The sequence below is a fragment of the Procambarus clarkii genome, chromosome 60 (assembly GCF_040958095.1).
Source record: "Procambarus clarkii isolate CNS0578487 chromosome 60, FALCON_Pclarkii_2.0, whole genome shotgun sequence".
Classification (NCBI taxonomy): domain Eukaryota; kingdom Metazoa; phylum Arthropoda; class Malacostraca; order Decapoda; family Cambaridae; genus Procambarus; species Procambarus clarkii.
Genome location: NC_091209.1, coordinates 18,056,925 through 18,073,222, shown reverse-complemented (window position 1 = coordinate 18,073,222; position 16,298 = coordinate 18,056,925). Strand labels below are relative to the sequence as shown.

General features: G+C 33.4%; 1 protein-coding gene across 1 annotated transcript in view; it reads left to right on the top strand.

Moving 5' to 3' along the window:
• cac (calcium voltage-gated channel subunit cacophony) overlaps positions 1-16,298 on the top strand; it is a 749,704-nt gene that overhangs the window by 512,203 nt on the left and 221,203 nt on the right. The gene's annotated exons all lie outside the window — the stretch shown is intronic.

The window sequence follows — 16,298 nt, the reverse complement described above, 5'->3', positions numbered from 1 at the left end:
TGTATTACAGTATAATTTTTTCCAAAATATACCTCAAGTAAATTTTGCCCCTTTAAATATCATTCAGGACCTGGGACATGCATAAATGAAACAATTTGTGAAATGAGATACATTTTGGTTTTACAATGAACAGAAAGTATATTAGTACTTAGTTGTGTATATATAACAAGTTATTGGTAAATACTGTATAATATGAGATAAAGCTTGAAAGATTCACAAGCTATACCTCACTATCAACTCTGACTCTTCCCTCGACAATTGAAATCTGGTTGCCCAGGTTTATTTTTCCATCTTCCCAGGTTGCATATATATATATACATATATATATAATACTGTACAGTATATTATATATACAGTATATTATATATATTATGTATGCATGTATGTATGTGTGTATGTGTGTGTGTATGTGTGTGTGTGTGTGTGTATGTATGTATGTATGTATGTAGCTTATACAGTACATTGGCTACATGTTCTTAATAATCAGAATTTGAAATGTCTTTGAATGTTTATCTAACATTCTTTTTTTCCAGAAATTTGTGTTTTAGGCACATAAAGGCACTTCTTAACTGGACTGATTTAATGTTGAAGCTATTAAACACATTTAAATTGAAGTAATTTGTTAGGAAAAACATTATAAAGTATTTTATCATTGTGTGATAATTTTCATTAGATATTTAAACTTGTGTCCTGATAAAGAGGTATATTTCATTAATTTGATGAGTGGATCATTAGGTGCATCATTAGTAGTGATAACCATTGTAGCACATTAAGTTTATTAATTCAATGCTCAAGGAAGATATAAGTTAATATTATCCTGATTAGCATTATCTGCCTTTCGCTTGGGACCTTCCCTCTGTGGCGGGTTCTGGAGGTCCACTCACGCTCTTTACTTGTGAATGATCAGCATAATCAGCTTTTAGATACTTGCTCAATAAGGGAATAATTTATTTAAGGATGTACTGTATTATTATTCCTTATTGATAAAATATCAAAAAGTGAGCTAGACTGATTATATTACATTAATACATTGATTATCTTAGTTCTGAATACCCTGCTGAATAGTTATTTTGTTGTATGTTGGTTTTGTAATATGTGAAATAAACACTTTTATAATGAAATGGGATTCTCTGGATAATAAGAGAAGTGTTTTCCACATCCTGAGTAATCAGAGTTTTTATTATTGGCTTATGCTCAACACTGCCTGGGAGAAGTCTTATGTGAATATTCATGATTTTGAATATTTGCTTTTGACAAGATTATTGGAAACCTACACTTGTGCATGACTGAATGTAGCATTAATATATTTTTGCTAGAAAATTATATGGGCATTTTTCTTTTTATTTTAAAAAGAGAAATGCTTGTAGTTGTTATTTCTTACTTTTTAGATGGAGATGGGCTTCATAGTTTTAGCTTAATTTGTTTAACTGCAACACTGCTACAATGGAGCTAATTATTACTGTAGATTATTTCTCTACCAATTTTCCAAGTCATCATTTTCTTAAATTTCCATCATCCTGTGTATAAATTATTTATTATGAATAGAGTTTATCTATGAATAAAATTTAGATTTCACCAAGCATCCTGAAGATTTGCATTAGTGCATGCTATTCGTAGAAGAAATTACCATGAAGCTTGCTTAATTAAATGCTCTATATACCTCCCTCCATCCAAAAATAAGTAATTTTTTTTACCTTTACTTTTAAACACTGTATTATCATTAAGGTATTTTGAATTTATAGCATAGATATGCTTTAAAGTCTAGCTCGTTGTCCCAATAGAACAAATAGACGAAAAAGTCCTCAAAATGCATTAATAAAGAGGTCCTGTGTATAGAAAACGTGCATGCGACATTTGAACCCCAGGCAGTGTTGATGATCAAGGGGTGACTGAACAAAATCAAAGGGTTTGCCTGACTTGGCCTCGCGGTGTGGACTGCAGCATCCTCACAGCCTAGCAGCATCCATGGTTGGCTCTTCTTCACTGCATGTACTTCTCTCTTCCTTCCAAAATCTCTGCTCAGTCTTGAAAACTTTTCAATGTGATTATTTCTCTTAATTTCATTTCATATCTATGTAATCATATTAGTTCATTTTAATCCTAATTTATATTTTTCTTTGGGTCCTTAACTATATATACATCAGGTAATGTTTTATACATTCATATGTACTTGCAATATATTTTTTTCTTAGCAAATTATTTGTTTCTTTCACTAAAAAATTGTGTTTGATAAATTCAGCAATTTATTTTGTTTTTTGTCTTTGAACTTATTGTATCTCTCTTCCTATATTTGTTTTGGCTTAATACAAAATCTAATTTCCATTATTGAATTTAGCTAAAATGAGTTAAATGTTCCTCTAATTTCTTATGTAGGAACATTTTATTTAGATAAGTTCTTCACACAAACACTTCTGATGGGTATATTAGGGACACGTTAGGGATCAGTTGTTTGAAGTTGACTACAATTAAATAATTTTATAAAAAAAAATTTTAGTACAAAGTTCAATTGAAGGGAATCTTGTTTAAAATAAAGATGATGATAATTGTTAATTACAAGATGATAATAGTAAGGCAAATTAAAGTAATTGAACTTGCAATGAAATGTGCATTAAAATTAGAATAACTGTGCCACACGAAATTCTAAAACGTTAAGTATTGTATTTTAAAACAGCTGAGAAGCATTTTTAAGAAGGCTGAGAAACATTTTAAAACATCAGACAATTATTTTACCATATGCCCATATATTAGGTTGCAAATGTAACTCATTTATGTATGGATGTGTGAACAAAAGATAGTAATGGGCAGATACAAGTTGTAGGATGTGGGACAGAAAGACAGTGAAGGATAGATACAAGTTGTAGGAAGTGGGACAGAAAGACAGTGAAGGATAGATACAAGTTGTAGAAAGTGGGACAGAAAGACAGTGAAGGATAGATACAAGTTGTAGGAAGTGGGACAGAAAGACAGTGAAGGATAGATACAAGTTGTAGGATGTGGGACAGAAAGACAGTGAAGGATAGATACAAGTTGTAGGATGTGGGACAGAAAGACAGTGAAGGATAGATACAAGTTGTAGGATGTGGGACAGAAAGACAGTGAAGGATAGATACAAGTTGTAGGATGTGGGACAGAAAGACAGTGAAGGATAGATACAAGTTGTAGGATGTGGGACAGAAAGACAGTGAAGGATAGATACAAGTTGTAGGAAGTGGGACAGAAAGACAGTGAAGGATAGATACAAGTTGTAGGAAGTGGGACAGAAAGACAGTGAAGGATAGATACAAGTTGTAGGAAGTGGGACAGAAAGACAGTGAAGGATAGATACAAGTTGTAGGAAGTAAATTCTAAAAAAAGAGCTGGCGATGAAGCTCGGTGAATAAGTAGACTCTTCATCTCATGGAAAGAGAAATGGGGTGAGTGTGACTGATAGTGTACAGCCACAATTTGTACTTGATTTACATGCTAAAAATAAGAAGCATGTTCATTAGCAAGTGCTGAGTTATCATTCATTGGCTACGTTTTTTTAGTAATTTGAGTTACCAAAATTCTGTTGCTTAAGATTGTGTGCAAAGGGGTCAGTGAATATAAATGTAATAAAGACCATAATGGTAACTACCGTCTTGTCAGGCTAACTTGTGGAAATATAGATCTTGACTTACATGTGAAGTCAGCTGAAAGGTTGAATGGTGTTGGCAGAATTATACAAAACGTGATGAAAGTGTTGTGGAGATATGTGAAGAATACAGTTGATGAGTTGGTTATGGAAGCACAATGTATAAATATACAGGAGGCTGAAAACAATTTAGAATATGATCTAGTAAAAATATAGTATATGTACAAATAATGAAAAAGAGGAATGTGTATAATGTTTTCATTAAAGCTGAACTGTTCATAAATATAAACAAATTCAAGTAAATTTAGCAGCACAATAAGGGTTAAATATTATTTCGTAGATCAAGAGCATAACTATGTTTTATTTGAGATGAGTAGTTACAAACAATTAAAAAGCATTACAATGTATAATACTGAAGTTAAGAAAAAGTACCCCATACAAACTTGAGGTATACTGTACTCTATCAGTAAAGAGGTAGTTGGGGAACCATATAGGTTGCACATATTTCTTCATGGTGGAAGTAACGTGCACTAGTGTAGTGGTTGAAATTTTTCATTGCTCTGCTATAAATAATAGCCTATGTGGTGCAGTGGTAAAACACTCGCTTGGCGCTTCGGGAGTGCTTTGACCTGGGTTCGTATACTGGCCAGGGAGGATTGATTGGGTGCTAATCCTTAACTGTAGCCTCTGCTCACCCAGCAGTGAACGTTCCAATTTGTTATAAGTAGGTCTGCACATGAATTAGAGATAGACCTGAAAGCACACATTTTTTTCATTTAGGATATTGCAACAAGATGTTCTCTAAACTTTCAACTTCTTTTTGTCTCATCTGGTGTTTGTTTTCTCTATTTCAGGTTTAAACTAACACTCTCTTGTGTGTTTTCATTGATTTGTTCTCACTCTGTTTATAAACTCTTATTTTTATGTTAGTTTTTACTATCAGTTTCAATTTATGTATTTTTTAATTAATATGCATTGCTTACATTATAAGTATAAAACCTATTATTTGGCTAATACATTCACTTAAACATTATGTTCTTCATTCTGATTAAATAACAATTTTGTTGTCTTATTTGTATCATTTGAATTGTTACTGCATGGCTGGTTTGCTCCCAGATGAAATACCACTTCATATTTATATATGATTTATACATTAATATTCTCCTCCTCTCCCTCACCCACATGCTTCATTCAGTATTTGTCTGTCTCCCTCTTACTTTCATTTTCTTTAATGTTATCCCTTTGCTTCATATCTTTTATCCTATCACTAATATTCTTGAATTTTTATATTTTTTCTTCCATCCTAGAGCTTTAGCTTCTCTTTGCTCATAATAGTATCTTGTCGGGCATCACTTTTTTCATGTCAGCAGCACAGATAAAGAGATATCCCAATGCTTTAACTCCTTATGCATGGAGAAAACTCTATGCTACTATAAAAGTTATCTGGACTCTCGGTTACACTCCTAATATTTGAATGCATTGACAGTTACTGTAATATTTTGCTTCCTTATAACCACTTAAAATGAGTGAAGCAAAATTTTTATACTGCATATTAACAAGCCGACTCAAGACTTGGCTGAGCACGCCTTGCATATTGTGAATTATGATTCTTAATTTTTTCAGCAATTTGGATTTGAAAGCCCGAATATATATATATATATGAGCACACTTTTCTTACATTCTTTAATCTTTCCCTTAGTTCTATTTCTTCTTGTGTCTTGATTTCTCCTCCCATACTTAATGGCTCTCTGATCAGTTGAAGTGTTCCCATTGGGTTCCTCTGGCCCAATCAATAACTAGCATGGTGCTTTCACAGCTTAGCATGCTCACCTCGATGTATCCTAGCCCGGCCATTATCCTCTGGAAACAATTTCCCCTTTAATTCAAAATATGTTCATGTTGACACAATCTACTAGAACACTACTGAGTTGTTTATATCAGCATAATAGGGAAAATTGTAGGATATTAATAGGATTATAAAGGTTTAAAGAGTGCCTTTCATTTAAAGCTGTTTAAGAATCATGCTAATGTGCATTTTAATATATTATGGCAATTGTTTTATTAAACTTATTATGTTTTGAATGAATAATAGAAAAGTATATACCATTAGCATGGCTCATTTACTCAGGCCACGTACAAATATTTTGAGGATATAATTTTTAATTGTTAACTAATTTTTGGCCGGGCTGTTGGATATTGATCTGTGCATGCTCTTTCCCAAGGCACTTTCCTACCCTCCCACCAACTCCTTGCACTAATGTGTGTACTGAGGATCTGTAAATAGTGTGTGGGGTGTTGGTGGTGCCTGTGGAAAGGCTGTGTGTGTCGATGGAGGTGCGGATCACAGGGCAGTCTGGGTGGAGGAACTTTTCCTTTTACCACCACTCAGGTTGCCAACAGCATTTTAGCGCTCCTTCAACTATGTATGACCTCTCGTGAATGCGGACCTTCATAAATACCACAAAGCTTTCAGTTTTAATATTGTAGACATATAATTAAGGTCTTGATTATTTCTGAAGGTCTTCATCCAGATCATTACTATTTTGTCTGTCATACCATGATGCCACCCAGCTAAAGGTACGGTGAGCAGGAGCTCATGGCAGCCTGTAACAGCCCCAGCTGTCAGCTGTAGGACATTCATGGCAATTCCTGGTAGCTGATCCTACATCTGTTAGGGACAGACATGATTGCCACCCTTTGCCCTGCATGTGTGCTATGGGAATTTTCTTGAGGATCATGCTTTTTGTGTGCATATAATATATAATGTATCTAATATACAGTATATATATATATATATATATATATATATATATATATATATATATATATATATATATATATATATATATATACATGTATATATACATATATATATATATATATATATATATATATATATATATATATATATATATATATATATATAATGTTGTACCTAGTAGCCAGAATGTCGTACTCGGCCTACTATGCAAGGCCCGATTTGCCTAATAAGCCAAGTTTTCCTGAATTAATATATTTTCTCTAATTTTTTTCTTATGAAATGATAAAGCTACCCATTTCATTACGTATGAGGTCAATTTTTTTTTTATTGGAGTTAAAATTAACGTAGATATATGACCGAACCTAACCAACCCTACCTAACCTAACCTATCATTATAGGTTAGGTTAGGTAGCCGAAAAAGTTAGGTTAGGTTAGGTTAGGTAGGTTAGGTAGTCGAAAAACAATTAATTCATGAAAACTTGGCTTATTAGGCAAATTGGGCCTTGCATACTAGGCTGAGAAGTGCATTCTAGCTACTAGGTACGACATATATATATATATATATATATATATATATATATATATATATATATATATATATATATATATATATATATATATATATATATATATATATATATTTACACATATATACATACAGTATATATATAATGTCGTACCTAGTAGCCAGAACGCACTTCTCGGCCTACTATGTAAGGCCCGATTTGCCTAATAGGCTGAGTGATTTTCTTTATTTTCAAAACAAAAATTCCAATATGTTTATTTGAATTATTATTATTATTATATTAAGAACATAAATTATTGACTTAGTTATGTTTGTTTAGGTTAGGTTAAAATAGGTGAGGTTAGGTTAGATATGGAGTAGGTTAGGTGAGGTCATATATCTACGTTAGTTTTAACTCAAATAAAAAAATATGAACTCATACATAATGAAATGGATAGCTTTATCATTTCATATGAAAACAAATTAGAAAAATATTTACATTCAGGAAAACGTGGCTTATTAGGCAAATCCGGCCTTGCATAGTAGGCCGAGAAATGCGTTCTGGCTACTAAGGACAACATATATATATATATATATATATGTCGTACCTAGTAGCCAGAACGCACTTCTCAGCCTACTATGCAAGGCTCGATTTGCCTAATAAGCCAAGTTTTCCTGAATTAATATATTTTCTCTAATTTTTTTCTTATGAAATGATAAAGCTACCCATTTCATTATGTATGAGGTCAACTTTTTTTTATTGGAGTTAAAATTAACATAGATATATGACCGAACCTAACCAACCCTACCTAACCTAACCTAACCTATCTTTATAGGTTAGGTTAGGTTAGGTTGCCAAAAAAGATAGGTTAGGTTAGGTTAGGTAGGTTAGGTAGTCGAAAAACTATTAATTCATGAAAACTTGGCTTATTAGGCAAATCGGGCCTTGCATAGTAGGCTGACAAGTGCGTTCTGGCTACTAGGTACGACATATGTATATATATATATATATATATATATATATATATATATATATATATATATATATATATATATATATATATATATATATATATATATATATATATACAGTGGAACATTGGCCTACGAATGCCCGTCTTTACGAATTTTGCGGTACTAGCCGAATTTCTTCGTAAAATTTATATCGGTTTATGAGCTTTGCCTTGAGCTACGAGTTTGTTGATACACATATGGGTTGACCGAGCGCGTGGTTCCTGGTGGCACAAACAACCTCACTTCAGTTTACCATTGGCTTCCGTTTAGTGATGATCGCGCTTGAATTTTGAATTTTTTGTTAAGAATTTCATTGTTTTTCTGCTTTTTGGGGTTTTGAACATAAGTAATTATTATATATCTCACCACGAGTCCCTAGAAAGTCAGTGGTAAGGCTCAACCTAAGAAAACAAATTTGAGGATGACGATAGAGGAAAAACAAGAAATCATTCACAAACATGAAAATGGTACATGTGTAGTTGAACAAGCTAGTAGTACAACACATCTTCAAGAGAGGAGGAGGAGGAGGCAGAAGAGGATGCCCCTTCCTCATCAATTAAGAAAATGTGTGCAGTATGGGAAGAAGTGCAAAGTTTTACTGAAAAGATTCGCCCAGATAAAGCTTTAGCAGGCCGTTGCACTGACCTTATTAATGACAATGTGATGTCTCACTACAGACAAGTGTTAAAATGTAGGGAAAAACAAATGTCTTTAATCAAATTCCTAGTAAGACAAGCAAGCAGTGAGCCACAACCAGGTTCTAGTGGTATTCCTGCAAAACGTGGGAGAGAGAGAACCCCAGAGAAGTTATCGCTGCCTGATGTTATAATGGAAGGGGACTTCCCCTTCCAAACACTAACACCTCTCCTCCTTCCCCCCCCCTTCTCACCATCTTACATATGCCAATAAGTGTCATCAATAAAGGTAAGATATAACTTGCACATAGTCTGGACCCAAATATTTGTTGTATTATGTATGACATGTATTTTTAAGTTAATATTTTTGGGAGTGTGGAACGGATTAATTAAATTTACATTATTTCTTATGGGAAAATTTGTATCAGATTGCGATTTTTTGGGTTACAAGTTATCTCTGGAAACGGATTAAATTCGTAAGCTGAGGTACCACTGTATAAAGGATCCCCTTTAGGTGCTTATAATGACATGACAAAGACCATATAGTGGCCTTACCCCCCCATTATATATATATATATATATATATATATATATATATATATATATATATATATATATATATATATATATATATATATATATATATATGTGTGTGTGTGTGTATATCACGAAAATAAACACGTGATTAAGAATGTGACAATGTCAGACCACGGAATGTGACAATGTCAGACCTGTTTCATTTTTCCTCCGTGGTCTGACATTGTCATATATATATATATAGATATATATATATATATATATATATATATATATATATATATATATATATATATATATATATATATATATTTATATATATATATAAATATACATTAATATATATAAATAAATATATATAAATATATATATATATATGTCGTACCTAGTAGCCAGAATGCACTTCTCGGCCTACTATGCAAGGCCCGATTTGCCTAATAAGCAAAGTTTTCCTGAATTAATATATTTTCTCTAATTGTTTTCTTATGAAATGAGAAATCTATCCATTTCATTATGTATGAGGTCATTTTTTTATTATTGGAGTTAAAATTAACGTAGATATATGACCGAACCTAACCATCCCTACCTAACCTAACCTAACCTATCTTTATAGGTTAGGTTAGGTTAGGTAGCAGAAAATGTTAGGTTAGGTTAGGTTAGGTAGGTTAGGTAGTCGAAAAACAATTAATTCATGAAAACTTGGCTCATTAGGCAAATCTGGCCTTGCATAGTAGGCTGAGAAGTGCGTTCTGGCTACTAGGTACGACATATATATATATATATATATATAAATATATATATAAATATATATATATATATATATATATATATATATATATATATATATATATATATATATATATATATATATATATATATACATATATATACATATATATACATACATACATACATACATACATACACGGTATAATTAAAATAGTGTGTATGTATGTCGTACCTAATAGCTTGAACTGCACTATTTGTCCTAGTAAGCAAGGCTCTATTTGTCAAACAGGCAGGGTGATACAGTAATTCAATGAAATAAATGCTAACACACTACACACTTTACCTGCACTTAGGAGAGTTGATGGCATATGTGGAAGGTGGTGAGGCAGAGGAAGAGATATTATTTTTGGTAGGGGAATCCGCTATCTTTATAACCTCTGGCAGCTGTACTACTGGCATTCTTTCTCTTTTCTGCCTTCTTCTGTTTTTCTCTTTAGACTCACTGGATGCTTTTCTTATAAAAAGACTTGACCAAGGATAGTTGCTTTTGCCTGTGCTTTAAAATGTTTCTAAAGTGAGACATAGCATTGTCATTCAACAGGTTTGTAACACGGCTTGTCACAGCTTTGCCAGGGTGATACTTTTCAAGAAAACTTTGCACTTCCTCCTATTTAGCACTAGAGAACTAGATTTAGGCATACCAAACTCGGTGACAAGAACTGACACATGGGCACCATATTCATGTTTGCATATGAGTTCTTTCTTCATCTCTTTCGTGGTTCTACCCATTTCTCTTTTTTCCTTGGCCCTTATCACAACCTTTCTTTGGTGACATGGGGATTTATTTTCACTAAGAATTGCAAAAATATCTAAAATATCCAAGAGAAAAGTGTAATTTAAACTGAAATTAAAGTAAGTTTATTGAGGTATAAATACACACGGAAGGATGAGGTAGCTCAAGCTTTTCTCACCCTGTTCAGTGCAACATGTTCATATCTATATAGACAAAAAGTGTAGTGGATTGTGCACTCAACGACAGCTATGGTGAAACTGATGCATCAGGGATGTGTGTTTACATCTGAATGTTGAGCAAATGGAGGAATACTGAACATTAATACAGTGTCTGAATACTGAAAAGTGAGAATTGAGAATGGTGCGAGTACCAATGTTCCAACGTAATTTACATGATTGTAAATTTATGTTATTTGAGTTCAAATAACAGAAATGTGATCAAACCTAACCTATCCTTACCTATCACAACCTAATATATCTAAGTCAGTAATTCATGTTCCTAATATAATATATTATTATTGTTAGAAAAGAACCAATTTGAAAGAAATTTTTGAAAATACAAATGTAATGGAAATCACTACCTGTTAGGCAATTTGGGCCTTACATACAGTATGTGTGTGTGTGTGTGTGTGTATACATATATATATATATATATATATATATATATATATATATATATATATATATATATTTATGCGAACAAGCCTGAATGGTCCCCAGGACTATATGCAACTGAAAACTCACACCCCAGAAGTGACTTGAACCCATATTGCCAGGAGCAACGCAACTGGCATGTACAGGACACCTTAATCCACTCGACCATCACGACCGGTCTGATGGTTGAGTGGATTAAGGTGTCCTGTACACACCAGTTGCATTGCTCCTGGCAGTATGGATTCGAGTCACTTCTGGGGTGTGAGTTTTCAGTTATATATATATATATATATATATATATATATATATATATATATATATATATATATATATATATATATATATATATATATATATATATATATATATATATATATATATATATATATAATGTCGTACCTAGTAGCCAGAACGCACTTCTCTGCCTACTATGCAAGGCCCGATTTGCCTAATAAGCCAAGATTTCCTGAATTAATTTATTTTCGCTAATTTTTTTTTTTTATGAAATGATAAAGCTACCCATTTCATTATAGATGAGGTCATTTTTTTTTTATTTGAGTTAAAATTAACGTTGATATATGACCGAACCTAACCAACCCTACCTACCTAGGTTAGGTAGCCGAAAAAGTTTGGTTAGGTTAGGTTAGGTAGGTTAGGTAGTCGAAAAACAATTAATTCATGAAAACTTGGCTTATTAGGCAAATTGGGCCTTGCATAGTAGGCAGAGAAGTGCGTTCTGGCTACTAGGTACGACATATATATATATATATATATATATATATATATATATATATATATATATATATATATATATATATATATATATATATATATATATATATATATATAATATAAAGTACATACATATATATATATATATATATATATATATATATATATATATATATGTATGTACTTTATATTATATATATATATATATATATATATATATATATATATATATATATATATATATATATATATATATATATATATATACACACAGTGGAACCTCGAGTGACGAGTGGCTCCAGTTACGAGCAATTCGAGTAATGAGTAAGGCACTTGCAGAAAATTTGTCTTGACTGACGAGTTTTCCCTCGATTAACGAGCATTCCGGCTGGTTCTCAGACACTTCCAACGACAGTTTTGTTCTTTCATAAGACGAGTTTTTCACATGACGAGCTCAGTGCCGGAACGGATTAAACTCGTTAATCGAAGTGCCACTGTGTGTGTGTATGTATATATATATATATATATATATATATATATATATATATATATATATATATATATACACACACACACATACATGCACTAGCAGTACCCGGCTACTCGTTGCTGTGGCTCTGCAACGCATGTGCATTGCTGAGCCACAGCAACTTTTCCTATCCCCCAGTCCTCCCCACTATTCTCTCCTCACCCGTCTCCTCGGCCTCCCAACCATTCCCCACTCCACCGTCCCCTCGTCCTCCCCACCATTCCTTCTTCCTTCCCACCATGCTCCATTCCCCTGTCCCTTTGTCCTCCCCACCATTCTCCATTCCCCCATCCCCTCGTTGCCACCATCCCAAACTCCCCTGTCCCCTCTTCCTTCCCCACAATTACCCCTCCCTTGTCTCCTCGTTCTCCTCACCATCTCTGACTTCCGTCCCTCGTCATCCCCACCATTCCCCCACTCCCCCGTTTGATGCCTTCCCAAATGATCTGATGTTCCGATCAGAAAATTGGGAACATCAAGTGATCTGAAGTTCCCATCACTGAAATATAAGAAAAAGTTAAAAATGAAATGAAAATATGAAAAAATAAAAAATAAACTATACATACAAATTGAACAGTATGATAAACAATACAGCTCAATTCCAACGCAATTCACACAAAATAATTAAATAAAAATAAAAATAAATAAAAATTTATGAAAATTCAATTTATCAATGCAATCAGAAACATTGAAATGGAATTGTAACATATATATAGTATAGCGTGTGAGTTGCTCTAACATGCAACAGATGGCGCTGTTCGTCATGAATAGCATAGTTTTACCTGTCACAGGTGTGGTACCTATACTTACACTTATGAAATGAATGGTATGGTAAACAACATAGCTCAATTCCAACACAATGTCACACAAAATAATTCAATAAAAAATAAAATAAATCGAAATCTATGAAAATAAAATTTATCAATGCAATCGGAAATATTGAAATGGAATTCGTGACATATTTAGTATAGTGTGAATGTTGCTATTATGTGCCACAGAGGGCGCTGTTTTTCAAAAATGCATGTTTATTCCTGTCACAGGTGTGGCGTCTATATAGTAGGTATATAAAAAGATGCGCCTATTAGAATGCAACGTTGTGTCAAAATTTCAAAGCAATCGGTGAAGAACTTTCGGAGATTACAGCGTGTGTTGCTCTTACGTTCAACAGAATCACGCTTTTTTTCAGAAAAAGCATGTTTTTTACTGTCACAGACGTGACATCTATATAGTATGTATATAAAAACCTGGCTGGACACGAATGGAACTTTGTGTGAAAATTTCAATGCAATCGGTGAAGAACTTTCGGAGATTAGCGATTTTGAACAAACGAACATTTCCATTTATATATATATATATATATATATATATATATATATATATATATATATATATATATATATATATATATATGAATGAATGAATGAAAACTCCACACCCCAGAAGTGACTCGAACCCAGACCGCCAGGAGCACAATGCAACTGGTGCACATGGTACCTTAAACCACTCGACCATCAGTGACCGTACAAAAAACGATGATAGCCGAGGCTATTTGAACCACAGTCCCGACGGCACTTTGATGATAATCTTGGGCATAGTTATTTCATCAAATCACCTCAATGGGGCCACGTGAGCAACACAAATGCAAACAAGCTTGAATGGTCCCCAAGCATATATGCGAATGAACACTCCACACCCCAGAAGTGACTCGAACCCAGACTGCCAGGAGCACAATGCAACTGGTGTACATGGTGCCTTAAACCACTCGACCATCAGTGACTGTGCAAAAGACGATAGCTAAGGCTATTTGAACCACTGTCTCGACGGCACTTTGATGGTAATCTTGGGGATAGTTATTTCAGCAAATCACCTCACTTTATGGGGCCACGTGTGCAACTAAAATGCAAAAATACACTCATGTGGCCCCATAAAGTGAGATGATTTGATGAAATAACTATGCCCAAGATTACCATCAACGTGCCATCAGATCAGTGGTTCAAATAGCCTCGGCTATCGTTGTCTTTTGTACGGTCACTGATGGTCGAGTGGTTTAAGGCACCATGTACACCAGTTGCATTGTGCTCCTGGCGGTCTGGGTTCGAGTCACTTGTGGGGTGTGGAGTTTTCATTTGCATATATGCTTAGGGACCATTCAAGCTTGTTCGCATTTGTGTTGCTCATGTGGCCCCATGAAGTGAGGTGATTTAATGAAATAACTATGCCCAAGATCACCACCAAAGTGCCGTCAAGATGGAGGTTCAAATAGCCTTGGCTATCATTGTCTTTTGTACGGTCACTGATTGTCGAGTGGTTTAAGGTACCATTTACACCAGTTACATTGTGCTCCTGGCGGTCTGGGTTTGTGTCACTTCTGGGGTGTGGAGTGTTCATTCGCATATATGCTTGGGGGACGATTCAAGCTTATTTGCATATATATATATATATATATATATATATATATATATATATATATATATATAATCAGTATATATAACCTACCCTACCGAACCTAACCTACCCTACCTAACCTAAACTAACATAATGAAGTCAATAATTTATGTTTTTAATATACCATAGTATAATAGTAATAATTCAATTGGGAACAATTTTTTTTAAATAAAGAAAATCACTCGGTCTATTACGCAAATTGGGCCTTGCATAGTAGGCCAAGAAGTGCGTTCTAGCGTTCTGCTACTAGGTATGACATTATATATATATATATATATATATATATATATATATATATATATATATATATATATATATATATATATATATATATATATATATATATATATATATATATATATATATATAAAACTTTAGATACACCCACCCACCAGGAGACTCGAACCTTAGCCATCAAGATGACAGATACGCACTTGTATCCACTACACCATACTCAGAAGTGGATACAAGTGCATATCTGTTGTCTTGATGGCCAGGGTTCGAGTCTCCTGGTGGGTGTGTGTGTCTAAAGTTCTGTACTTCAAAACTTGTGGTTTAAAGCAAGTCAGTGTATATATATATATATATATATATATATATATATATATATATATATATATATATATATATATATATATATATATATATATATATATATAATATATTAATATATATATACATGCACACACTCATACACACATGCGCGCGTATATACTCAGAAAAGTATATTAACCATATCTCATCAGCATTTAACTTAAGCATGATCATTAAGTAGATGGTTTCTGTGCGGGGTGGATGAGTTTGTTTCAGTTGGTGGCATTTTAAAATCCATTCATCTGGCCATTCTTCATGCCTCCACGTTCAGGGGCCTCCCAGCCCTGCCCGTGCTTACCGTGCTGTGGGTGACAATCATGGTTGTCATCTGTACGTTGTGCTGAAACTACAGGCCAGTGGTTCTGTTGGCTGCTTCAGTCAGGTCACCTACTTCATCCAGACCTTGGAGGTAGTGTTACTGAGGCATAACATAAGGATCCTGATCAGTGGTATCTTCACAAATTTTACAGAGCTTGAACACTAGTTCCTTCAAAAGGATTCTTTAGCTGTTCCTTCATATAGATATATTTCATTGTTCTGTATATAAAGGGTTATATTTGATATATAGCTTCCATTTTCATCAGAATAATCCTCTATTTAAAGACATAATAATTATTCACATATTGTTAATTTCTGGCCATTATATTTGATTGGCTTTCCAGTGTTGATATTTATACAGGTTAGAGTTCAAGCTCTGAATTCCTTGCGGATCTATACTGCTATAAATAAATTTTGAAGTTAAATAAATTATCCAATAG